At 44.2% G+C, this 26,277-nt stretch overlaps 1 pseudogene; it reads right to left on the bottom strand.

Moving 5' to 3' along the window:
- Positions 1-1,075: 1,075 nt before the first annotated feature.
- Positions 1,076-3,804, bottom strand: LOC119362796 (annotated as a pseudogene).
- Positions 3,805-26,277: the final 22,473 nt, after the last annotated feature.

Raw genomic sequence — 26,277 nt, 5'->3', positions numbered from 1 at the left:
GTGTAATTCATGGACTATTTCATGAAGGATAACAACTCCATCTAGGATGTGTCTGCCTTGCATAAAAGCTGTCTGTGAAGGTCGAACCACATGTTCAGCAACCGAATTCAGCCTAATAGTCGCAACCTTCGTGAATATTTTAAAACTAACATTAAGGAGGCAAATAGGTCTATATTGTTGTATCCTTTCTGCCTCATTAACCTTAGGTAATAAAATAATCTCATCGAAGTTTAAGCGAAACAATTCTAGTTGGCCAGCATGTAGGTCGGTAAACAAAAGTAGGAGATCCGGTTTGATGACTTGCCAGAATTTCTGATAGAACTTAGCGGGAAAACCATCCGGACCCGGGGCTTTGTTATGCCCCATTAGGAAAACCGCCTTTCTAAGTTCCTCCTCGGAGTATGGGGCTGTTAGAAGGTTGTTTTCCTCATCAGAGACCCGAGGGATGTCATCTGTTCGGGTCTCATCCATCAAGAAGTTTCCTTCCTCTGGGGCTCCGAACAGATTTTTATAATAATTAGTGATATAAGATTTAAGTTGCTCATGCCCCTCAATCACTCCCTCATCCTATTGTAGGGAATGAATAATTTTCTTCCGGTGTCTGCCATTGGCGACTCCATGGAAATATCTAGTATTCGAATCACCTTTCAGGATAAATTGAGAGTTAGAATGTTGGTATCATTTGAGTTCCTCTTCACGCAGCATGTTAGCTATCTGTGCATTCGACTAATTCTTGATCTTGATTTCATGCTCAGATAGAGGTCTAACCTCTGCTAAAGCTTCTAATTCATCAATGATATGATTTTTGCAGAAGACAACACAAGTGAAATGGGGCCAATGGCACATAGAAGAATGTATTGAGCTGACCGTAGCCACCACACACTGGTGTTTACTAGGCTTAGTTAGCAAGTGAGTGATGTTTATGTCAGTGCAAGCACAAATGAAAAACACATTGGTGTTTATTGCTATGGTGAGAATTTGTATCGCTACAATGAGAAACGAGAACCACTACCACATAGAATAGTAGTACAAATATGATAACATATGCACACTATCTAGATGAAGAATTCGCGAATGCAACTCGCAAAACAAAGTTCATGAAATTTCCAGAAAGGTAAACATATGAAACACAATGGACCTTTGTTGATATCTTATTGAGACGACCATATATGGAAACATCAAAGTGCTACACACTCAATGATGTGTTTATTTTAGTCCATGAGCTAGTTTTGACATTAGCTCATGCGCTCTTAAGATGACTCTTCTTCGCTGGTAGGAGAACTATGGAAGATACTTTGACTGAATTTAGGAGCGAATACTCCCAGCTCCTCTTCCCTGCTAAATTTGAGGCTTCGAGCTTCTGTCCTAGAGATGCCGTATGCATTGGCGATGACATCAACAGGCAAGGCGCCGAGGATTGAGCTCTTTCCCGCGATGTGATTAACCATGGAGTTTGCATTAGTCTTGAATTCAATGTACTTGCTTCCATCACGTTGTGCCTTCTTCATAACAACATAGTTCTGTGGTATGATTAATAGTTGCCCCGGGCTAAGAAGGCCATTGTACACATTTCGACCATGGTCATTGACAACCTGAACCCAGATATGTCCTTGGATCATGTACATCACACTATGAGCATTAATGTTCCATAATGGTGAAATAATGGCATTCTGCGATTGTAAATTATGTAAGGTATAACGTTAGAATTTCATTGTGAAGCTTTGAATATAAAAGAGTATGAAAAAACACAATATCATAATTACCTGATAGAGATGTACTCTTGTAGCACTCATTTGCACGATGTTAAGGATGGGGAACGTTTGGGTGTTGAGACGGGTTATTGTACCGGCACGCGGGTTGTATATGTCAGCACGACTGGGATCGTCGATGTTCACACTTAGCTTATGATCACAAAAGTTCTCCTCCAAACCATTCCAACCACCATAAGTTGATTGTGATGCATGAGATTGCCCTGCACGAGGTTGACATCCCGGATATGGCCCTGCCTGAGATTGTTCTTCTTGAGATTGCCCTTCCTGCCCTTCTTCAGGTTGGTCTCCTTGATAGTGTTTTGCCTGAGACTGCCCCATTTGAGGTTGCTCTCCCTGAATGTGCTTTCCCTGAGACTGCCCCGTTTGAGGTTGCTCTCCCTGAGACTGCCCCATTTGAGGTTGCTCTCCCTGAGACTGCCCCATTTGAGGTTGCTCTTCCTGAGAGTGTTTTGCCTGAGATTGCCCTTCCTCATATTGAGTGTGTGGGTAGGATTCTGGCTCTCGTTGTTGTGTAAAAACAGGCTTCAGAAATTTAAGGGTATGATTCACATGAATTATGTCATCATTTTGACTTTGAAGCCTTTGCGCTATTTTTCCACTTGTACCCAAGGCCTCAGCAAGCAATCGAACATCGAAACCACTGAATATGTTTTGACTAGAGTGAAGTTGCGAACTCCTATAGTTGCCAGCGAACAAAAATTCCTACAAGATTGATCAAGAAGAGAAATTAAACAACATGTCACTTTGTAAACTACATTAAATACAACAGGTTAGTTGAATAGACTTATTGACCCCACATAGATTTGTCTCAAAGATCATTTGTTACCTTATGCCTAGGCTCAAGTTGATTAGCATAGTTGTTTACGTCGAAAACATAGATAGCCACAATTGGCGCATCACCGTCATTGTAGAACCAATGTACAATGCCTGCCGGTAGTGCAATGACATCTCCTTGTCTGAAACGGTGAACTTTTTGGTGCTCATCTTTGAACTTTTGGCTTTGGCTTTGACCCTGTACGGATTGTGCTTGCCCATATTTTTGAAACTGCTTTTGGAATGTCTCTGGGCATCCAGGAAAAGACAATCCGGCGAAACCACTTCCTGGGTGACAACATATCTGCATGTTAGTATTAGAAACTTATTGACAAATAAAATACTAAAAATAGTAACCTTTATCTCAAGAAACTATTAGTAATATGGGAGTAGGGCGTTTTGGTGACCGAGCTCCATGAAGCCCTTTATTTTTGAAAAATTCAAAATTCAAACTTTTTGACTTCAAAAAATTCTGAAAATAAATATGTAACTATACACGGATGAAATGCATGTGTGTGTAAAAATTCAAGATGAAATACTTCGAAATGCGACCTATAGAAAAAAGACAAATTTCTGGACTTTGAGGATGAATAGTAACATGTGTTAAAAGGCCTCAGATTTGTCTTTTTTGCACAGCCTTCATTTCAACGTATTTCGTCCTAAAAATTTACACACATGTGTGTTATGCCTCCATGTATATCTGTAATTTTTTTCAGATTTTTTTGAATTGTAAAAATATGAATTTTCATGATTTTTGTGTTTTTCAAAAACCGGCCTCCATGGAGGCCGAGCTCCAAAAGGCATTTTCGATGAAATGGTAACTATATTAATTAAATTACTACACAAACCTTGGATGATGTAGACTAATCCGTGAGTGTTGTGGTATCGTGGTAACAAATAACCACGAGGTTCGATTACACGGCGGATGACAAATACACCAGCACAACGAAATTGCTCATTTTCCTCATCAAAATACTCAGTCAGGCCTGCTTGTGACCTCACTTGACGAAGTGGTGTAGATGCTTGAAGCCTATTGAATGTACACTCTCTGAAACCCCCTTGGCGAGAGCTTTGCCATGGGTTAAAGCTCATGCCAAACAGTTGTGCCATGGAGCTATGGCACAAGAGCAAAATGCAAAAGTAAAAAGAGAGCGAAGCGAAACCAGTGGCTGCCATAGCTGTTTGAAGAGGAGAGAGAAGTTTTCTTGATGTTAGCGTTGGGAGATGTGTGTGGCTTTTATAGCCAAACAAAATCTACCTAGAACTTATGTAGAGACAAGATTTGTTAAGATAAATATGTAGAACATATGATAATTTCGACAATTGGAAAGTTGAGTGGCTCTAACCAACTCTCATGAGTTAAAGTTATATATGACTGCACGCAAACATAGAAAATCCTTTCTGTGTTGACTTTAACGATCATCTACATCATTATTTCTAGAAAGGTTTTCGTACACGTTGGTTAAGTGTTTCTTTTTCACGTAACTTACAAACTTCTCAAACATATCTGTACCAACTTCTGTCTAGTGCTCGCTTTTATGCTTGTTTGTTTACTGCACCGCTAACTGGAAACATCACTTTAGTTGCTGCATAACAAATACATTTGGATAGTTTTGCACTTGTGTGATGATGAGATTTTGCTTCGCCAAAGTAGTGTATACTGGATGACACACATCCACGTAGGCACACACTTAATACGTATCAGGATAAGGAAAAAAAGCAGCTTTCCATGATGATGCATTATCCATCTGGATACAAGGAGTGCAAATATGAAAAGTTCAGATAAGAAGAAAAAACACTTGTTGGAGCAAACTAATCACACCTTTTTTTGAGGGAAAAGATTCACACTTGTTTTGTTCCCTTTTAAGAGAGAAGAGGCATCTCCACGCAAATGAGGCCGTATTAGTAATAGGTCCAGTCTTAATTATCTTATGGGCTGTTGACCCAACATTTCTACACTGATGGAGTGCCCTATTTAAGGCCGAACCCTATTCGGCGCCTTAAGCGCCCGTTCCAGGCGTTTTGGCAAACGGGCGCATACCCTCCCTGCGCGATGGGCCGGCCCATTTATACCTATTTTTTCTGTTTCAAACTGCAAAAACCTGCGCCGCGGAAATTCGAACTCGCGACCTATCAACATCCCTCCAACTACCTAAGCTGCGGTAGCCCACTACGCAAGTACGTTGCTTTAATTTGCAAGATCCTTTTCATTCTTTTATTGCATTTTCCTTTCTTTTTCTTTCCCCTTTTTCCTTTTCTTGTTCCTTTCTTTTTCTTAAATGCATGATTTAACAAAAACTCCAGTGAACATTTTCCCAATTCTTGAACTTTTTCCTCAAAATTAAATGAAGTTTTCGAATTTGTGAACTTTTATCCGTGAACCTTTTTCAAAGAAGTGAACTTTTTAATCGAAATTTGCTGAACTTTTTTAAAACCCATGAACTTTTTTAAAAATTCCGTGAACTCTTTTCAAATTTGTGAACTTTTTTTGAAAATCCGTGAACCTTTTTCAAAGAAGTGAACTTTTTTATCGAAATTTGCTGAACTTTTTTCAAACCCATGAATTTTTTTCAAAATTCCGTGGACTCTTTTCAAATTTGTCAACTTTTCTTATCAAAATTGATGAAATATTTTAAATCTGTGAACTTTTTGATCGAAATTGATGAACTTTTTAAAAAATTCGGTAAACTCTTTGCAAATTTGTGAACTTTTTTCAAAAGTGATGAACTTATTTTTAAAATTGAGTTTTTTCAAATTCGTGAATTCTTTTTCATATTTCAATTTTTTTCAAATAAATTATACTGGGACTGAACCACGGGTCTCGTAGTGTGTGTTTTCGCATTGATATCGTCAAAGACAATCAGGTGCGGTGGTTGTTGCGTCTACTGCTGCAGCGTTCGCATCCTAGTTTGAATCCCACTACTAGCAGAATATTGTTCCTTTTTGTCCGATTTATTTTAGTGAGCTATGCTGGGCCGGCCCATTACCGCTTGCCTTCGGGCGCCAGGTGGCCTAAGCGGCGCTGAGGGCGACGAAGAGGAGCTCTCCTATTTAAGAGTACAGATGTCCAAACATTGGCTATACCTCGCCCGACACGAGATAGAAACCCCCCTCGCCTACAGCGAGCGTCTGGTTCGCCCGGCCCAAGTATCCTACTGCAGGTTACTTCAGTTTTATTTGTTTATTCATTCGATTTTATTTACTTTTGCTCATATTTTCGAAAACAATACCATACATTCAAAAAATTATATTTATTAAGAAATATACAAAATCAAGAATTCAAAAAATGTTAATACAATATAAAAAATTTGTTAGCGTAAATTTTAAAAAATGTTGATAGCATAAAAAGAAAATGTTGGTAATATTTGAAAAGTGTTCACTCGTTACAAAAAATGTATATGACATTTTTAAAAGTGTTTATTAAATTTAACTAATTTTTAGAGATATTTAAAACTAATGTTTCATATCATTCAAAAAAATGTATGTCACATTTCAAAAAACGTACACACGTTCCCAAATAATGAACTAAAACATTAAAAAATGTTTAACATTACTTTTTTAAATGTAAAAAATGTCCACATATGTTTTTACAAACATTTAACAGAAAAATGTTAACATGCTCAAAATAATGTTGAAAGCATGTATTGGGAAAAATGTTACCCATGTATCCGAAATGTTAATACATATAAAAATGTTTTATATGTATTAGAAAAAATATACACCAAAACATGTAATTAAAAAAACGTTAATCTTGTATTTTAAAATTTAAAACATCTATAAAAAAATGTTACTGACGTATATGGAAAACGTTCAACGTGCATAAAAAAATGTTCCATGCGTACACTAAAAATACACATCTGCACTGAAAAAAGGTGTGTTGAAAAAAAGAAAAATATTAAAAAAAAGGTAAGGAGAAAAATAAAAATAATAAACAAAAATGAAATCACAGAAAAACAAAAGAAACTGATTCATAGCTGCGAAACATGGTATAAAATAAGAGAAAAATGAAGAAACCCGCTGAAACCCAAGAATGAAATAAAGAAAACCAAAGAAAAAAAGAAAAGGAAAAGGAAAAGGAAAAAAAAAGAACACAACTTTTAGAAAAAAATTGACAGAAACCCACACAGGAAACGCACACAAAAAAACCATACTAAAAACCCGTTGTACAGTTATCTCGCATTGGGCTGGCCCGACACTGTAGCTACCTGAAAACCCTTCGGGCGAGGGTAGCTTCTATCTACAAAATTGAAGTTGGTTGTTGTTGTTGTCCTCTATCCATCTACTATTTGATACGTTTTTCAGATTCTCAAGTGCGGTTACACTTGTGCCCTAAATTGGAGTAGCTAGCTTGCCCTCTACCGCTGGGGGAGTTATCTGCGTTGCAATCTCGCCATTACCTCATATACATTTATAGTGCTATGCAACTTTGTTTGGGAATGGGTAGCTTCGTGAAATCATTGGTTGCTGCGATCCTGGGATAGTCAAGGCGTCAACTTGGCTTAATTAGCATGCCACTGGCTCCTCTTTTATTCCTTCTTTTTTGTTTCACCACGATTATAGGTTGGTGAAATGACCAAACTGCCCCTGTGGCAAATAGCCAAATTCTGTTTCGATCGGTGGAGTTGATTCATCTCCCCCGGGTGATGTCATGGATCGCCAGCTCACTATGGCTGATTACTCCGGTGCGCACCTCCTATCCCGGCATGTCCAGCCCCACTGGGCTACTCCTCGCACTCCGACATGCGCTCCAAAGTTGCTAGGTTGCCACTCGCCCAGCACACCCATTCGCCACCGGGTCACCTCTCACGCACACTCAGTTCGTTAGCCGGCATCATGTTGCAAGTGAATATTTCCATCCGTATGGTTAACTCACTCTTCCTTACAATACATTACGCAGCAATCCAGTCAAATTCTTTTCAGAAGAACCTATTGAATGAGGAAGCACTCTAGGTTTGTATGCTATGTTGACCTGTTGAAGCTAGCGATGTCCTGAACACAGCGCTCCAGTCAATTTCATTTCGCCATGTTATGTTTATCTTTTCTTTCTTGCCAATAAGTGCTATTGTTAATCCCATTATCCTTACAACACATTTTCTCTTCTCAATCCTTCAATTATACATTGAATTTCACTTGTAAGGGCCGGTGTTGTTTCAGGATTTTTTGCATCTACTTGCAGTTTACCCTTTGATTGTGTGGAGACACAGTGTCAGAAGATGCAACCTGATGCTGCCGGAAGAGGTATACATACACTGGGTCGAATTGTATGCAAAGCACGGGACATTGTTCATGGCCTCCACCACTGTTCCAGACTGGCACCATTAGAGAGATCGCGTGAGTTGGTGCAAGGTTCACCTGGACTGATAACCAGGTGGACCTGATAACAAAGTGTGCTGGATCGGGTTCTAGTGTCCATCGAGTGGGAAGTCGCCTTCCCACTTTGCTCTTGAATGAAAACTGAGTAACTCCCATTTTGTTGTACGCATTCTATATAAACATAATTTAATCTATTTCTAATTGAAGGAACATAGTTATCTTTATGTTTTCCACAATGGGTATTAGTTTACAACTAGCGGAAGACTAGCCTAACCCGTTGATAATCTAACATTGCTAGTGGAAAGAACCAGGTTAAATGTATTACGTACATGTAGGCTGATTCATGTGCTTGACTTGCCAAATGAGCATCTTGAGTTTTTATGTCCACTTCAAATGAAGATCAGCTACAGATAAATCACCAGAAACTAATACCATGGCATGAATGGATTACTAATTTCGGAGCTACTTCTGTGACGTGAGATCAATACGTGCTACTTGGCTGCTGCATCAAGAGGTGGGAAAATTTAAGTAATTAAGTTGGTTGTTGTTATCCTCTGTCCACCTTTTATCTGGTACGACTTTTAGATTCTACAGTGCAGCTACACATGTGCCACTTAATTGACACTTGCATCGGTGCACATATATAAGTATATGCTGGACGTTTTCTAGCTCTTGTGCCCAAAATTGGAGTAGTTAGCTTGTCGTCTATCACTAGTAAACTTGTTTATCAATCTCACTAATTTCTCATATACATGTATGCTGTGCAACTTTGTTTGGAAATGGGTGGTATCGTGAATGAACGCAACACAATTTCTTGAGTGGTTGCTACCAACCTAGGGCATCTAGCCAATAGCCCATATGACTATATACTTTTGGAGCATTTTAAGGTAGATAATGAGGCCATATAGTGTCCAAATATGAGTTGGCCGCAGTTTAGTTTCATAACAAATTTGGCAGATAAGTCTCCTACTTAATGAAGATTTGGTTGGACATTTGATTGCATGCAGGCACCCAGATGTGAGGCTATAGCTACACGATCTCAGCAACGGTCTCTGAAGGATGATGAATTTAAGAAGGTGATGATCAGTCTATGGGCGATATGGTGGGCTTGGCGCATGGCAATCCAAGAATAAGAATATCAGTCCTTGCCGTCGACCCTCTGTTTTACTTAGAAATATTTAAGTGATCTAGCCTTAATCCTTGAACGTTTTGTGGCTGCGAAGCCAGCTATCTGTATGGCAAGAGCCAAGCACTGGATGCCACCTTCAGATAGTTTTGCAAAGATCAACATCGATGCTTCAGTCTAGGAAACATGAGAAGGGAGCACTTGCCAATGTGTGTCGAGATGACCAAGGAGGCTAAGGAATTTAAATGATCCAGAAATCCTAAAGGCGATTTTGAAGTGTTCAAGATCGAGCATGAAACTAGGGAGTCGAACTTTGAAGCACATGACCTGGAAAATGCTGCTGCCTCGCTTGAATCCCGCTGGTCCTATTGGATTAGACTGGTTGAAAGATCACATAACTGTATTTTTTAGAATCATCGGGGGAGTTCCGCCACCTGAATATATTACTCAAAGTAGCAGGTCTCTCCGCAAGTATTACAAGAATTACATAAGCACGTTTGCACGTGAGGACATGAAGGAACGCCACGAGAAGACACTTTCCTTACCTCCAGACTTGGAGAGACGATGTGACCATAAGTCTGGATCAGCAATGATCTCTTTTACCAAGAGAGAGGAGTGAACATCCATGTTGCGGAAAGCCATAGCGTTCTGAGCATCCCAAATTTTCCATAGAATCTCGAGAAGGACAAAAGGCCATGACCCCAGAGGAACACCCATAGCCCAAGGTCCCTCCCATAGCCTCTGGGTGTCGCTGTAAGCAGTGGCGGCGCCACGGTAGGGGCGACTATGGTCAGCCGCCCCGGGTAGCCAAATCCCGTATACTAAAATATGATTCGTTTTGTATACATGGGCTGATACATGTGAGGATTTGCACTGGATTGGGTTACACACAAGCCCCGTAGCAGCCCATAGCCCCAATAGTTAGCTCGGCAGCCAGGAAATCCACCGAACACCTACATGCAGTCCAGGAAACCCAAATAGTACTAAAAAAAGGAAATTCCCAAATCGAGCCAGGAAGCCAGCACCCAGCAAGACTAAAACCTAGCCGCCGTCGGCTCGCCGAAACAGACCTCCGCCTCGCCGGGCCGCCAGCCACCAGCCGCCGGCCGCTGGGGACCTGATCCAGATCCACCGTACGCGGATGAGCGAACCAAAAGAAGATGTCCCCGGTGTGGGAGGAGGCAGCGACGGCAGAGCATCGAGCTCGTGCAAACGCGGACCTACAGTTTGCAAAAACAGCAAGTGCAATCAGCAGGTTGTCCAACTCCAATACATTTCCTTCTCGTTCTAAGACATATATTGATATTCAACTTGTTCACCTGCTGTAGGCATCTATTAGTCATGTAGTTGGACATTTTGGGCCACCGAATGAATCATTCAAAAACGGGAGTCCATGTTAGTAGTTCTCTATGATGTTCATGTTAGATTTTGTGGTTTTGGGTGGTTACATCACCTACTTGTTGAGTATATTGAACTGTTTAAATCATTGGTTATGTTAATTTTTGAATGCATCTAGCTTAATATTTGAATTTTATGGGATTTGGTTCAGCGGACTTGCATTTGTCAATCAAAAAATCTGTACCTCAAATGTTCCGCCCTGGCTAAGTTTAATTCCTGGATCCGCCACTGGCTGTAAGGGGGACAAAAACCAAGCCACTAACCAATCCTGAGCGCGAGAGGACAGGAGAGGAAGAGATGCACAGTGTCTTCATGAGGAGCGCCACATCTTGGGCATAGGTCATTCAGAATGATGTTTTTGCGGAGCAGATTGGCGCGGGTGTTGAGGCAGTTATTTAAGAGGAGCCAAGCGAAAACCTTCACTTTGTTTGGCACATGTGTGCCCCAGATCGGAGCAGCATTCCTGTCGAAGTTGTCAGTGCGAAGAACAAGTTCATAAGCTGACCAAACCGAGAAGTCCTTGCCGCCAATAAGAAATCTTGAGTCCGGCCCTGGAGATGGCATAAAATCTTGTGACACAGACAAAAGTGAAGCCAATTCCTGGGAGGCTGCGGAGGTTAGGCGATCCTGCATATTAGAGACTATACCGAGATGCAAAACACTAGCTACTATGACTAAGGGATTGAGCGCCAGAATTTTCCCGTTTACAAACATTGTTCCAAGCAATAAGACATTGAGCGCCAGAACAGGTCTCCTCGACAGTCCAAAAGAAAGCACTTCTAAGAGCATCAATTTTCTTCAGAACTTCTTTGGGAATTTTGAAGACCGACATAAAGTGCACCATTATAGAGTCCAGCACAACAGAAATAAGGATGATGCAGTCACCCTTGGAAAGTAACTTAGCATGCTAACCCGATAGAAATTTCTTGCAAGAGTCTAGGATAGGGTGCAATGCATTACCCGTTGGTCGTAGAGGAGATAACGGTAGACCGAGATAGGTTTGGGGGAAGGAAGAAATGGAACAGATAAGTGTGAGTGATATCTGTTTGGCGGCCTATGAGTCAACGTGAATACGAATGATGGTGGTTTTGGAGAAATTTATAAAAAAAATTGAACGTCTTTGGAGAAATTTATAATTAGCCCTGTAGCAAGAGCATAGTCGTCTAGAATTGTTTTGAGCTTAGCAGCCCCGACTATAGAGGCATTAGCAATGATCAGCGTGTCATCAGCGTACTGGAGAGTGACCGGCGGTAGATGGGAAAAGAGCAGGTGATGCAAGTGCGTGTCATCATAGGAGTTGAGGATCATTTGCTGAAGTACATCAGCAACAATGATAAAGAGGCAGGGTGAAAGCGGGTCACCTTGTCGCATGCCATTTTTATAGTTAATCCAACTCGCCAGAACTCCATTAAGGAGCACTGCATTCTCCTACTGGCCAGAATGTTGTTGACCCAAGAGTAGAACCGTTGTGGAAAACCCCGACTGACCAAGATCTTGTTAAGAGAAGCCCAAGCAATTGAGTCAAAGGCTTTCCTAAAGTCCAGTTTTAGGACCATAGTGGGGGCTTTGCAGGAGTGGTAGGTACTAATGATATCGGCGGCAAAGATGATGTTCTAAGCAATATTACGACCCGAAATAAATCCAATTTGATAGTTGTGCATGAGGGAGGGGATGAGAGATTTTAGCCAATTGGTGAGAGATTTGGTGATCGCTTTGACCGGACAGTTTTGCAGGGCAATGGGCCTAAAAGCATCAGGGGAACCAGCCTCATCCTTTTTGGGTAGAACTACAGTAAAGGCCCGGTTGATGCTCTCTAGGTCGGCAAGCCCTAGGTAGGAGTCATGGAAGACACTCAGGCTCGTGGGCTTGGCAAGATGCCAAAATTTCCTATAGAACGCCGGGCTGAAGCCATCTGGACCGGGGCTAGCGAGGGGGTCATATGAATGAAGGACTCTGTGATCTTTGTTTCAGAGAAGGTGTCATCAAGGGCAAAGAGGCCAAAGGTAAGGTTGGGGTAGAGGTTAATTAGATAGCGAAAAGTTCTAGGCAACAATATATGTGAGAGAGTGGGCAGCTTTTTGATCGTGCCAGAAGAATTGTTGTCCATTATGTGAGAGAGTGGATTGTTTTCTTCTGCAGGCGTTGAGAGGCAGAGGTTGCGAAATTGTTGTCCAAGCTCCGCGGATTGTTTACTTAAGCTAATCGTGTACATTATTAGTTAAAGTATTTAGAGTTTTCACCCCCTTCCACAGTTGCCCTAACTTTTCCCCGAAGCCTCCAGAAGGTAGTTTTCTCTTTGATCGTGTTTTGGAGAATGGCAATAGCCACTTTCTTGGTTGAGTGCAACCCAAGTCTAAGTTGGTACTTGTAGCTACAAAGCCTGCAGGTGGGCAAACCAAGAACTTCTTTGTACAATATAATTGGAACTTACCAATTTTAATTACGGTGGGAGACAGGAAGCATGTGTTATATATTTTTCTGTCACATATGAGTACATTAGCTTAAGTAGTGCATTTAAACTAGTGTACACGATTCTACAAAAAGAGGTTGTAAAAACATAAACTAGTGTACACAGTTTTTAACTAATAAATGACTAAATTAGAGTGTATATATCCATCCAAAACACCATGCTCATCTCGAAATCACAACTAGCTAGTAAAAAATCAGAACGGTCAAAAGTGCTGAATCGTCTCTACCCCCAACATAGGGGGCCGCATGTGTATATATTGATTGTATGGGTGGAGTACAGGCTAGTTTGGTTGAGGTAACCGAAAGATATTTACATGAGGGAGAGATGGAGGTAAAAAATAGATGTAAACAAAAGAGAATCTATCTCTATCCTAACAAAATGTGACGCACAAGTCATGGTGTGGCTAATGCCAACAACATGCCTGTTTAACACCCTCCCATAATCATAACTTTCCTAAGTTAAGATCATGCTTAAACTCTTCAAATAATTTCATGGATAAGGCCTTTGTAAAGCCATCTGGAACTTGATCCCTTGAGTGAACAAATATGATCTCCAATTCCTTGCTCGCAACTCTTTCCCTTACAAAGTGATAATCAATTTCAATATGCTTGATCCTTGCATGAAAAACAGGATTAGCTGATAAGTATGTGTCACCAAGGTTGTCACACCAGAGACATGGAGTTTGAGTACTAATTATTCCAAGTTCTCTCAACATGGACTTCACCCAAATGATTTCTGTTGTTGCATTCGCCAATGCCTTATATTCTGCCTCAGTGCTTGATCATGAAAATGTTGCTAGTTTGCTTCCACACCAAGATATCAAGTTTGGCTCAAAGAAAATCACAAACACACCAGTTGACCTTCTATCATCCAGGCAACATGCCAGACAAAATCAGAAAAAGCACTGACAAGAGTGGATGATGATTTACTGAAGGTTAGGCCAACACTTAATGTGTTTATCACATATCTCAATATGCGTTTGGCAGCAGTTCGGTGAGAAGTAGTTGGTACATGAAGAAACTGCTAGACCTTATTCACAGCAAAAGAAATATCAGGCCTAGTGAATGTCAAGTACTGAAGTTCACCTACCAACTCTTGTATTTGGTACCATCCTCTTGATTTAAAGGTTCTCCTTTTGTAAGGGAAAGTTTCTCTGAATTGGATAGTGGTGTTGATGAAGGTTTGCAGTTTTAATCCAGTTCTACTCAGAAGATCAAGTGCATACTTTTCTTGATATAGGTGAAGACGACCTTTTTTCTTGACCTCAATACCAAGGAAATAATGTAAGTCTCCTAAGTCCTTGAGAGCAAACTCCGACTTCAAATCTTTTAACAGAGCAACCACTGATTCATTGGACGACCTTGTAAAAATGATGTCATCAGCATATATAAGCACAAATATGGATGACTTCAATTTATTGTAAATAAATAGTGATGTATAAGACTTGGATACAACAAAACCAAGAGTTTGCAATTTTGAGCTCAAATGAGAGTACCATGCTCTCGGAGCTTGCTTCAGTTCATAGAGAGATTTATTGGAACATGACTTGTAGGGAAAATGCTTTAGAGTAGAAATCAAGAAACTATAGAGTTAGAGCATCTCTAGTTGACCCCCTCAAAACCACATAACTCCTTTAGTTTTTCGTTCTGAGGAGTTAAATTGAACCTACCCAAACCCTTATCTGGTTTAATAACTCATGCAAAATTTTAAGCGGTGTGTCGGCTTACACTTATATTTGAGTGACCGCAGTCGTCTCAGTATAAATTTGGCCCTTCTACCCCACACCGGCCCTCCCCCGCCGCCCTCCCTCCGCTCGCACTGCGGCGCTGCTCAAAGCCACCTCGCAGCCCCCGTCGGCTCCCTTCCCACACCCAGACCTCGATTCCCCCACAAGCCTTTTTCCAATCGACCGTCGCCCCAGTGGTCCCGAATGACCGGATCCGGCTGTCGAGGGTCGCTGGTGCCGAATCGACGCGGGGCCATCGTCAGATCGGTGCTGCGACCGAAACAAGACTGCACAACCCCCTAAACATCCACCAGTGTGCCAAACTCCATATCCATGTGTGACCTGCCGCCGCCAAAGAAGAAGAAGAGCCATGGCTTGCGGCAGCGGCCGTTGGCGATGTTGGTGTGGAAGATTAAGGAATAGGACACGTGGAACTGGTACTAGATTGGCTCGGTCCATCAATGGGAGGCAAAATTGAAGTTGGTTGTTGTTGCTGTCCTCCATTCATTTACCATTTGATACATCCTTTAGATTCTCAAATGCGGTTACGCTCGTGCTACTTAATGTCGGTGCACATATATAAGTAAATGTTGGGCATCGGGTGGCTCTTGTGCCCAACATTGGAGTATTAGCTAGCTTGCCCTCTGCCGCTGGTAGAGTTGTCGACGTTTCAATCTCGCCATTAACTCATATACATGTATAGTGCTATGCAACTTTGGGAATGGGTGGCATCGTGAAATCATTGGTTGCCGTGATCCTGTGATAGTCAAGGCGTCAACTCGCCTTGATTAGCATGCCACTAGCTCCTCTTTCGTTCCTTTTTTTGTATCACAACAATTACAGGCTGGTGAAACGACCGAACTTCCCCTGTGGCAAATAACAAAATTATGTTTCGATCGACGGAGTTGAATCATCTCCCCGGGCGACGCCATGGATCGTGAGGTCACCGTGGCCGATTGCTCTGGCGGCGCCGCCTATCCCTGCATGTCCAGCCCCACTGGGGTTACTCCTCGCACTCCGGCGCGTGCCCCAAGGTTGCGAGGTTGCCACTCACCCCGCACACCCATTCGCCATCAAGTCGCCGCTCACGCACGCTTAGTTCGTTAGCCGGCATCATGTTGCAAGTGCATCTTTCCATCCGTATGGTTAACTCACTCTTCCTTACAATACGTTACGCAGCAATCCAGTCAAATTCTTTTCAGAAGAACCTATTGAATCAGGAAGCACTCTAGGTTTGTATGCTATGTTGACCTGTTGAAGCTAGCGATGTCCTGAACACAACACTCCGATCAATTTCATTTCGCCATGTTATGTTTGTCTCTTTCTTTCTTGTCAATAAGTGCTCCCACTACTCCCATTATTCTTACAACACGTTTTCTCTTCTCAATCCTTCAATTATACATTGAATTATACATTGAATTATGTATGCTGTTTCGGGATTTTTTGCATCTCCTTGCAGTTTACCCCTCGATTGTGAGACACAGGGTCAGAAGCTGCAATCTGATGCTGCCGGAAGGTATCCAGGCTTTATAATTGTGAAAAGAACAGAAAAAGAAATGAAAGAGGAGCTAGACTCACACGAGGATAAAAGCTCGGCAAATGGAACCTTCGTTGAATGCGGTTATTCAATGATTGCATTGCCTGGGTGGCCCTTAGAGAGATTCCATGAGTTGGTGCAAGGTTCATCTGGACTAATAATCAGGTTGACCCGATAACAGAGTGTGTTGGATCAAATTCTAGTGTTCATCGAGTGAAAAGTCGCCTTCCCACTTTGCGCTCTGCGGGCCAAAGTCGTTTGGTAAGTTGAACAATACCGAGTAACTCCCGTGTTTGTTGTACGCTTATATACAAAAGTAATTTAATCTATTTCTAATTGAAGGAACATATTTATCTTTGCGTTTTCCACAATGGGGATTAGTTTATGACTAGCGGAACTGCGGAAGACTAGCTTAACCCGTTGATCATCTAACATTGCTAGTGGAAAGAACCAAGTAAAATGTTTCGCGTACATGTAGGCTGATTCATGTTCTTTACGTCCACGGACGTGGATTTTTAGAACATCTGCACCCGGGCCCTGCTATCCTAGCTGTCCAATATTGTTTTAAGATCTGTGCAACACAACTAACTTTTTATCTGAAATTTTCTCTTTTTTGTTTCTCTCGCATAAAACATGTTTTGAAATTCAAACATTTGCAGCGTGGCAAAGCTTTCTATCTAGAATCTAGGATAAATCTTTCAGATTTTTTGGTCAAAAATAAATATACAAAAAATGATTTTTAAATCTAAAAAAACAGTTTTTGTATATTTATTTTTGACCAAAAAATCTGAAAGATTTATCCTAGATTCTAGATAGAAAGCTTTGCCACGCTGCAAAGGTTTGAACTTCAAAACATGTTTTATGCGAGAGAAACAAAAAAGAGAAATGTGTTTGCATGAATCGCGAAGCGCAGAATGGATGGCTAGATAGAAAGGGCCTGGGTGCAGGTGTTCTATTATATATTTTCGTTATGTCCACTTCGAGTGAAGATCAGCTGTAGATAAATCATCAGAAATCTGTACCATGGCTTGAATGGATTACTGCGTGACGGTTTGGGCAGCGGGATGGTGGTCCTGTGTGAGCTCTCGTCGGCAGTCGTGGCAGTGCGGGCGGCGCGGCTGCCGGTCTTCTGGTGGGGGAGGTCCGGCCCCCTCGGCTGCGCAGTGTGGCGGCCTCCCTATGGCTTCCCGGGCGGTGCTTCCGGCAGCGGGCTGCTAGGGCACCCGCCTGCTCGGGGCTGCAGCGCCGACGGGTTGGATGGCTTCGGCTTGGCGTCCTTCCGGCGTGTGAGGGCGGGGTGACAGCCCACCTCCTGGAAGTTTGGTGGTCTCTGTGCTGTGGTGGGCGCTGGAGGTTTGAGGTGGCTCTCATGTGTGGTCGGCGCAGCGACGTCATGGGAGGTCTGCGGGCTAGCGGAGATGCGGTGCGTGTGGGTGTGGTGTTGGGTGGTGCTCTGAGCGAAAGCTCGCTTGGTTTTTACCAGCCGGTAGCGTTGGCGTCCATGGACGTCGTTTCACCTTCTTGGAGGCGCCGCTGTGGAGTTCATCCCCTACACACCTTCGGTCTCAGGTCTGTGGGTGAAAGCCTAAGGCTCAGTCGGGCCGGGCGACGGCGTCGACATCGACGCTTCCTCCTTTGGGGCGTCGTCTTGAAGATCTAGGGGTTCAGTTCGTGCTCCTCATGTGCTAGACGCACACGGTGTTGCGGTCGGCAGGTGCCCGACTGGCAGTGTGGAGGTTCTGGCGCCGCGACTTGTGCGGCAACGATAATGGTGGCTAGATGTGCAGGGTTGTGGCTGGTCTTTGTTCCTCGACAGTCGGCTTGCTTCTGAGCATGAAGTCGGAGCTGCGGTGTTGCGGGGCGACACGGCGGCAACGATGCCATGCGATGGGCAATTCGGTCTCTGTTGGCGCCAAGCGTGCTCCTTTTCTCATGTGATGCTCGTCATCAAAGTCGGAGATGTCTGGTCCTCGTCGTCGCCGGCCGATTTTGTGGCTTAGGCCAACATGGTTCTTGTGTGTCGTTCGTTCGGAGAGGCCTTGACGGGTCGTCTGCAACGAAATCGGAGTCGCTTGCTCGAGGAGAGGTGATGACGATGACATTGCAAGCAACCTCGACGGTGTCCTTGCCTCGGCGGTGTGTGTGGGTCTTGTAGGTGTCAGGTCGGCCAGGGTGCCCTTCTTTGTGGACGTGTTGTAACGGTTTTAATTCGGTTTTCCGTAAATTAACTGGACAACTTTCTTTTGATTTTTTACGAAATCGAGATTCTCAGGGGCTGAGTTTCAAAAAAACTCCAGAGCTACTCCCATGATGTGAGATCAATACGAGCTACTTGGCTGTTTACGTCAAAGTGGTGGCAAAATTTAAGTTGGTTGTTGTCCTCTGTCCACCTATTATTTGGTACGACTTTTAGATTCTACAGTGCAGCTACACATGTGCCACTTGATGGGCACTTGCATCGGTGCACATATATAAGTATACGCTAGATGTTTTGTAGCTAGCTTGCCCTCTATCACTAGTAGAGTTGTTTGTCAGTCTCACCAATTTCTCATATACATGTGTAGTGTGCTGACTTTGTTTGGGAATGGGTGGTATCGTGAATGAGTGTGACACAATTTCTTCGGTGGTCGCTACCAATCTAGAATGCCAAGCCAATAGCCCATATGACCATATACTTCTGGAGCCTTTTAAGGTAGATGATGAGTCCAGCTGGTGTCCAAATATGAGTTGGTCGCAGCTTAGTTTCGCAACAAATTTGTAGGATTTGTCCCTACTTAATGAAGGTTTGGTTGAGAATTTGATTGCCTGCAGGCACCCAGATGCGAAGCTACGGCTACTCGATCTCAGTTGGAGTCTCTCAAGGATGATGAATTTACGGAGGTGTTGGTCAGTCTATGGGCGATATGGTGGGCTTGGCACAACAATCAAGGAACAAGGAACAAGAATATCAGTCCCCAGTGTCGACCATATGTTTTTATTCAGAAATATTTAAGCGATCTAGCCTTAATCCCTGAACGCTCGGTGTCTGCGAAGCCAGCTATTTGTATGGCAAAAGCCAAGCGCTGAAAGCCACCTTCAGATAGTTTCACAAAGATTAACATAGATGCTTCAGTCTCTAGGAACCATGAGAAGGGAGCACTTGCCTATCTGTGCCGAGATGACGAAGGAGCATATATATTTAGGCACATCAGTAGTGCAAATCGTTATTAATTGTTCGATCTATAATGAAGCATCTGAATCCATCCACCGGAGCTCCGTGCAAGACAAGATTTTTTTAACACAATACAGACGCAAGCGCTCATATAAATACGCATACACTCTTTCACTGAAAGCGTATCGCTGGAAATTTTGAAATAAATTCAGGATAAATGCGAGCACCAGGACTTGAACCCTAATGGACCGGGAATATCACTGTCCACTTAACTATCCCAACCACAAGTTGGTTCATGCTCCACAGGAGATTTTTGAAGTGATCAAGATGGAGCATGAAACTAGGAAGTGGAACTTTGAAGCACACAACCTGGAAAAGGTTGCTGCCTCGCTTGATCCTGGCATATATGTGTGGTCGCAAGGTTTACCTGATATTGCTGTAATCTTGAACTCCGTTTTGGTTGAATAAAATGGTTACAACTTACAACCCCTCAATTTTTTTGGCCGATTCCCCTCCACACGACTCACTGGATATGTTCTGTCGGAATCTCTTGACAGGCTGAACCCTGCTGGCCCAATTGGATTAGAAAGGTTGAATGATCAAATAGCTGTTGAGTGAACCCAAATCTAAGCTGGTACTTGTAGCTACAAAAAGCCTGCAAGCCGGCAAACCAAGGTTTTTTTTGTGAAAAGGCCTAAAGTCAAATATTAATAATCCCATGACCTTACAAACACACCCAAATAGGAAAGTAAAATTACAATCAAAGCCTTGAGCATGTGAAAGTCTTCTCCCCCCGCATCCATCGACAACGCACTGTGAGCAAAGCTCGATGCCACCTTTGGGCCTCCGCCTTGGCGGAGTAAACTTTTTTAAACCCGGGAGCTTATATAATTAGCGGCTGAGAAGTCGTCGATGCAGGTCAGGAGACGTCGACGACCGCGATATGCGAAGCAAATCGCCACCCCATGGAAGTGAACACAGGTAATGACATGTAGGAATTCTGAAGACGACGAAAGTAGGTCAAATCTAGTTGGATCCACCGGAAATCTAAACCAACCTACAGGGTGCCGTGGCACTAGCTGACTGGAAATATAGGAGGGTGAGGTCGGCCCACACCGTGAAATTCAGGGTGTATAGTTAGAAAATTGGAAGGGGTTCGTAGGATCCCCGTTTTCTTTTCGAAAGTAGGTAGGATCCCCGTAAGTAATCAGGCATAAGTCTAGCCTTTTAGGGAAAATCCCATTGGGAGATTGCTAACCCTAGTGGAAAGAACCTGCTAAAATGTATTGCGTGCATACCAGCAGCTGATTCATGTGCTTGGGTTGGAGATATGTTGGCATTGCCAAATGAACATCTTTAAGTCCACTTTGAGAGAAGACCAGTTGTAGATAGATCACCGCAAACCAGTACCATAGCTTGAATGAATTACTAATAACTCCAGAGCTACTCATGTGACGTGAGTTCCACACGAGCTACTTGGTTGGTTACATGGAGGGGCGGCATAATTTAAGTTGGTTGTTGTTGGACTCTATCCATCTACTATTTAGTATGACTTTTAGATTCTCTAGTGCGGTTACACTTGTGCCACTTAATTCACACTTCATTGATCGGTGCATCACATATATAAGTAGTGCTGGATGTTTTCTAGCTCTTGTGCCCAACGTTGGAGTAGCTAGCTTGCCCTCTATCACTAGCTAGTAGAATTGTTTGTCAATCCCACCAATTTCTCATACACGTGTATAGTATGCAACTTTGTTTGGGAATGGGTGGGATCATGAATGAGGGCAACACAATGTATGAACTGGTTGCTACAACCCTGTCATGTCAAGGCAATAGCCCATATGGCCATATACTTCTCGAGCTTTTTAAGGTAGATAATGAGTCCATAAAGTGTCCAAAGATGGGTTGAAGGCAATTTGGTTTCACAACGAATTTGGTGGATTCCCCTATACACCGCTCGTTGGATCTTGTCCGTCGGAATCTCTCGGCAGGGTGAACTCCCCATGGCCCTGTTAGTTTAGACAGGTTAAAAGATCAGATAACAGTTGTGCTGAATCCAAGTGAGCTGCAAAGCCTGTAAGTGGGCAAACAATGTGGGCTAAAACTTCTTTGTGCAATATAATTGGAGTTTACCAAATTTATTTACTGTTGGGGACAGGAAGCATATGTTATTTATTTTTCTGTCACATAGGAATACCATAGCTTAAGAAGTGCATTTGAAACTAGTCCACACGATTCTATGAAAATTCTAAAAAAAAATTAGTATACTCTTAACTAAATGTCTAAATTAGAGTGTATATATCCGTCTGAAACACAATGTTTCGTCTTCAAATCACAGACTAGCCAGGAAACGGTATCTCTAAAGTACATAATCATTTGTCTACTACTTTTTTTAACTCAAGCTTAACTCTTAATTAAAAGAGTTCAGGAATCTCATCCGATACAACTCCCAGAATGGATTCTGGAGGAGCTTGGTTCCGTACCATACACAATTTATTAGTGCTCTCTTCTCACTACTGGAATTTCCCTGGCGCCAGGTTTCCGGCTTTTCGTTGTGAGCCAAACCGTGGGCACTCGGCAAACTAATATACTCAAGAGTACCACTCAGTAACCACGGGTTTACCACAACGAGGTAATGTTGTCGACAGTGCTTCGCGGCGAACAAGGCACAGTCGGCAAACAAAACAAACGGCTGAGACAAATTTTCCACGCCAATGTACACCAAGTCTGGATCTGAGATCGAACTCATCATCATCCAGGGTCATGCACTGCCGGCATCATGTATTCCTACACGCAATTAGCCATATGGCTCTAGGGTTAGGTAACCCTGGCGACACCATGGCGGCGGCGCAGCCGCCGCCCCCGTCCGGCGTGGCATCGGCCCCTGCCGGCTGCCGTCCCATGTGCAGACGACGTCTGCCCTATGGACACCTTGCGGCCCCGTCCGCGCGCTTGCCGTCGGGACTCCCTGATCGGCTCGGTCCGCAGCTCTCATCTATGATAGAGTTTGGCGGCTGCACAACCCTAAACCCGTTTGCTAAGGAAACGCATCGGAGCAACACCGCATATACAGCCAGATTGAAGGCAAGGTTCGCAGTTTTCCTTAAGGTCAGGAAGCCACCGGATCGCACCACTCCAACAGGCAGGTCACCGGACAAACTAGCTCCATGCGTTGCGATGTCGCCGGCTGTGTCCCCCTTTGCGATCCTGCCGGCTGCAACCATGGAGAAACCGGAAGGCGGTGGGGGCGATTATGGGGCTCCCCTAGTGGACGCTACCCGCCCGAAGCCGTCTGATGGTGGAACCGGGGTTGCCCTGGTAGGTAGTGCATGCGCGCCGGTCGCCGTGGCGGTGTACAGGGGCCTCCGTTTCGCCTCTGATGCAGACTCTACCCTCAGTAGGAGCAGCCGTAGAGAAGGCCGGCAAGGTGTTCACAAAGCCAATACAGCTTACCAGGAGATGCGCGGACTTGGCAGTCCAGCTACTGTTCGACGCAGGGGGCATTCGTTGCTGTTCAACCTGAGTTCATGGACTTGGCTAACAGAGATGCTACAGCAGATTAGTACTACCAATGTGGCAAGTGCAGCTGCAACACAGGTGCAGGAGGCGTTCGTTGCTATCCAACTTGAGTCATATGCAGCGGGCCAACAATGGCACAACTCACTTGTCCCCTGGAGGTCCAATATGATCCTGGCCTTGCAATACCTCTTGTCGAACGCCCGCGCTGCAGATGCAGAGATGTCTGAGGACACATCCACTCTTGATAAACACAACACTAGTGAGCTTCTGGTTGTTGGTTGTCAGGATACTCTGGGCACTGCTTTGGTAGTGCACGCCAAGGTGAGCGTGAAGGATAGACCCGAGGGGACACCAGAGAAGCAGAGGCTAGGTGTGATGGGAGGTTGTGTGCCGTCTGTCGCTTTGGAGAAGGAGAGGGATGATACCATGGAGGCAACCGGCCTTGGGGCCGCCGGTCAACTGACGGGGCCATCAGTGGCGCCCCGTCAGGAGCAATGAGTACCTTAAGTTGGAACTGCCGAGGGGGAGGGAACTCTCGGACAGTTCGTGATCTCGTGAGTTTGGTGCAAACTCATTCCCCTTGTATTGTCTTTTTATGCGAAACTAGACAGTCAAAAGAAAAAATGAAAAGATATCGCCCTCGATTAGGCTTGAGTGGTTTCGAGGCAGTTGATAGCAATGGTCTTAGTGGAGGTCTCGCACTATATTGGCACGAGTCTGTGCAAGTTGATATAAAAGATATGAATGAACGATACATTGATGCGTATGTGACTTCTGTAGCAGGTGAGCCACCTTGGAGGCTCACTTGCGTCTACGGCGAGCCCCGGACGGAGCACCGACACCACATGTGGTCGCTCCTTTGGGATCTTCACCTTCGGGTAGACATGCCATGGGCGGTGATTGGCGACTTCAACGAGGCCATGTGGGGCTTCGAGCACTTCTCTGAGACTCCTCGCCCGACAGGTCAAATGATTGATTTTCGTGATGTATTGCAATTATGTGGACTAGGTGATCTTGGTTTTTCAGGACTGCCGTACACATATGATAACCGGCGGTCCGGACGAGCAAATGTCAAGGTGCGGCTGGACCGGGCAGTGGCAAATAATCTGTGGCGTGATTTATTCATGGAGGCGAAAGTCCAACACTTGGTGGCACCAACATCTGACCATGCCCCGATCCTCCTTCAGTGGGTTCCTGAACCGCCTAGGGAGAAGGCGGGCAGGAGGTGTCGCCACTATGAGGTGGCGTGGGAACGTGACCACGCACTACCGGAGGTGATCCTACAGGCTTGGACAGCGGCTGGTAGTATGGGGGACCTGGGCAACGTTGCGGCGGCCCTAGGGGAGCTCATGCATGCGTTGGAAGGGTGGAGTAAGAAAATTTTTGGTAACGTGATAAAAGAGATTAATAAATCCCGTACCCGCCTTGAGGAACTAATGGCTATGAATGCAGATCAAAGAACCATCAGGGAAGCTAGAGACCGCCTGAATGAATTGCTCTATAGGGAGGAAATGATTTGGATGCAACGGTCTCGTATTGACTGGCTACGAGAAGGCGACCGGAACACTAATTTTTTTCATCGTAAGGCGGTTTGGCGGGCACGGAAAAATCGTATTAAATCTCTTGTTGATGAGTCTGGGGAAGTACAGAAGGAGAGCACCAAGATGGCTGATATGGTCACTGAGTATTTTACCAAGCTTTTTACTGCTGATCCATCCCTTTGTGCAGACCCAATAATTAATCTTCTGGGCACCCGTGTTACTAATGGTATGAATGACAAACTATGTGCAGAGTTCTCTGATAAGGAGATTGCAGATGCGCTTTTTCAGATTGGTCCTTTGAAAGCGCCAGGGCCGGACGGCTTCCCAGCCCGTGTGTTCCAGAAAAACTGGTTGGTCATGAAGGCCCAAGTCACTGCCGTTGTAAAGGAGTTTTTCCGGTCAGGGATTATGCCAGAGGGGGTGAACGACACTGCCATTGTTCTCATCACAAAAATTGATAATCCGGTAAAGCTTACTGAGTTTAGGCCTATAAGTTTATGCAATGTTATTTATAAAGTGGTGTCGAAGTGCCTAGTGAACAGGCTAAGACCTATGTTGGAGGACATCATATCACCAGAACAGAGCGCCTTCGTTCCAGGTAGACTGATTACAGATAATGTTCTCGTTGCATTTGAGTGCATTCACCATATTCAGCAGGAGAAAGACCCAGCGAAAAGCTTCTGTGCCTATAAGCTGGATCTGTCTAAAGCTTATGACAGGGTTGACTGGGGGTTCTTGAGGCGGACGATGCAAAAGTTGGGTTTCGCTGACCGATGGGTGAACTGGATTATGACTTGTGTCACCTCGGTTAGATACACTATCAAATTTAATGGCACCCTCTTGGATTCGTTCGCACCGTCGCGCGGGCTACGGCAAGGTGATCCCCTTTCACCATTTTTGTTCCTGTTTATTGCTGATGGGTTATCTGCTTTGTTAAAGGATGGAGAGGAAAAGAGAAAATTCTCATCCTTGAAGGTATGCAGAAGAGCTCCAGGAATATCTCACTTGTTGTTCGCGGACGACACCTTGCTCTTCTTCAAGGCCGACCCACAAGAAGCGGAGAATATCCGCAATATTATTTTGGCTTATGAAGGGGCCACGGGGCAGCTAATTAATCCGGCAAAATGCAGCATTTTGTTTGGGAAGCATTGTCCTGAGATCTATAAGGAAAATGTGCGTATGACTCTACAAGTTCAGCTCACCACTTTTGAAGAAAAGTATTTGGGGTTGCCGACGCCTGAAGGTAGGATGTCCAAGGGTAAATTCCAAAACCTACAAGCCCGCTTAATGAAAAGGATTATTGCTTGGGGAGATATGCTTTCTCTCGCAGGGAAGGAAACAATGATCAAAGCTGTTCTCCAAGCTATTCCCACTTATATGATGGGGATCTTCAAGTTGCCCATGTCCGTATGTGATGACCTGAACAGAATGGTTAGAAATTTCTGGTGGGGTTCGAAGGAGGGTAAGCGGAAAACACACTGGATGGCTTGGCCAGAGATCCAAAGGCATAAACAGTGCGGTGGTCTGGGATTCCGTGACTTCAGGGTGTTTAATCAGGCCCTGCTAGCGAGGCAGGCTTGGCGTCTTCTAATTAAACCCAATAGTCTTTGTGCGCAGGTGTTAAAGGCTCGCTATTACCCCGACGGACGGCTAGAGGACACAGTGTTCTCTGGGAACTCATCTGTTACATGGCAAGCGATCCAACACGGCCTCGAACTCCTCAAAAAGGGGCTGGTGTGGCGGGTCGGCAATGGGACACAAATTCGCATTTGGCGGGATCGATGGCTGCCTCGGTCACCCTCAGGCCAGGTCATTACCTCGCAAGGCACGTGTAGACTCCGAAGGGTCTCGGACCTGCTGGATGCGAGAGGTGCTTGGAGGCTGGACCTTCTTTGTCGTCACTTCCTGCCA

The sequence above is a fragment of the Triticum dicoccoides genome, chromosome 1A (genome assembly GCF_002162155.2).
Source record: "Triticum dicoccoides isolate Atlit2015 ecotype Zavitan chromosome 1A, WEW_v2.0, whole genome shotgun sequence".
Lineage (NCBI taxonomy): Eukaryota > Viridiplantae > Streptophyta > Magnoliopsida > Poales > Poaceae > Triticum > Triticum dicoccoides.
This window is presented reverse-complemented; position numbering and strand designations above follow the sequence as displayed.